Below are 1943 nucleotides of genomic sequence, written 5' to 3'. Positions count from 1 at the left end.
TAAGAACTGGTGGCCAGGAGCAGACTTGCAGAATGTGCCCTTTGGAGATGTAATTTATTATATATGCCTGAGTGGGTTTTTTTGTTTGTGTGTTTTTTTTAAAAAAGCTAAAGTGGATAGAGAGAAATACTTTAAACTCATGGTATATGGAGGGGATTATAATCAATGTAATGAAACAAATTATATGAATTGTTGAATATGAAACTGATGATATGCCCTGTAAACTTTCACTCAATCCACAATAAAAATCTTAAATTAAAAAACAAAAAAACAAAAAAAACATGTGGGGATGTAAGGCTGGTGAGGTGATACTGAATTTGGAACACTTCCCCTGCAGGTATTTTTTCTCTTACAAACCTTTTTTATACTATTATTTCATTACTTTCTAGTCTTCTGTAGCCTGGCCCAGTAACAATGTAATCTAAGCTTCATTATTGATAAAACTTAAAGTAAAATCAGGAAAACACTTTTACCCTTATAAAGTTATCAAAGCAATATTTCTAATTTCAACCGTCATTTTCACAAAACAGATGAATATGACTTCCTATTCTAAATGAGTATACAACTACTGCAAGGAGCTCTGGTAGCATAGTGGTTATGAATTGGGCTGCGAACCACAAGGTCAACAGTTTGAAACTACCAGCTACTCAGCGGGAGAAAGATGAGGTGTTTTGCTCCTGTAAAGATTTACAGCCTCGGAAACCCTGTTCAGGGTCGCTATGGGTCGGAACCGACTTGACGGCATTCAACAATACTGCATGTCTTTCTGTCATTGTTAAATTTAGGACTGTCCAGTGAGTTCCTACTCATAGTGACCCTGTTTAGGGTTTCTGAGGAGCAGCTAGTGCATTTGTACCACTGATCTTGCAGTTCAAACCAATCTTGTGGTCTAGTGCTTATTCCACAGTGCTACCCCAGAAATCCTTACTACCTTGTTTTATATTGTTACTAACAACTATCACTATCTGGAATTAACTCGGTAATTAATGTGTTTATTGTCTGTCTCCACACCAGCTGCTCCTCGGAAACCCTATACAGGGTTGACTCAAGGGCACTTAACAACAAATATACTAAAATGAACATTTCCTAATATAGGGTCCTTGTATTTTTAAGTGTCTTAAGAGCCTAAAACTGAGTCTAGTACATAATGGGTGTTGAATGAGTATTTGTTTTATAAACAGACTCATGTATATATGACATGCCTAGAAAGATTTTCTGGGCTAGCTGGGCTTCTCTTTCTCCTATTCAAGCACCCAGTCTGTTGTTATGTGCCATGGAGTTTCCAAGGCTGTAAATCTTTACGGGAGCAGAAAGCCTCATTTTTCTCCTGCAGAAAAGCTGGTAGTTTCAAACTGCTGACCCAGAGCTCCTTATTACTAGGCGTATTCTCATAAAAAGTTAGTTTGCCCCATCCCCAAGAACTTCCCTTATTTCGTTGAAGGGTGTATTCTTATTTTAAAGTTTCTAGCTGGTCAAATTAGTTCTTTCCCTCCCCTGAGCTCCTTTTGTTATGCTAGCCAGCTACCCCAGAACTCTCCTTAGTCCTGAAGATGGACCATGCCAACAAGAGTTATTTCTCACAGAGAAAATCCTGCCAAGAAATTTCTAGACATAGATGACACTGTGGGTTTGGAAATTCCATACATGTTTTATGTGCATGCCCAGGCAGGACTGAGCGACTCCATCTTTGTTTCTTTCCTAGACTAGACTCCTAGAATGGGTCTGAATAATAACATCTTCATCTTCCTCCCTCTCCTTCTTCTCTGTGTTAGAAATGAATCCCGATGTCGCATAAAAGACACTCGGTGAGACTAAATTACCTTGGCAAAGTAAAATTTACTCTTGCAAGAGGGTGCCTGTGCATAGCCGTACATACTCGAACAGGCTAGCAAGCACACCGAGTGGGCAGTCCACTTGGATTTTTAATCCCTGACGCGAGTCTC

The sequence above is a fragment of the Chrysochloris asiatica genome, unplaced genomic scaffold (genome assembly GCF_000296735.1).
Source record: "Chrysochloris asiatica unplaced genomic scaffold, ChrAsi1.0 scaffold00252, whole genome shotgun sequence".
Lineage (NCBI taxonomy): Eukaryota > Metazoa > Chordata > Mammalia > Afrosoricida > Chrysochloridae > Chrysochloris > Chrysochloris asiatica.
Note: the sequence above shows the minus strand (reverse complement) of the source record.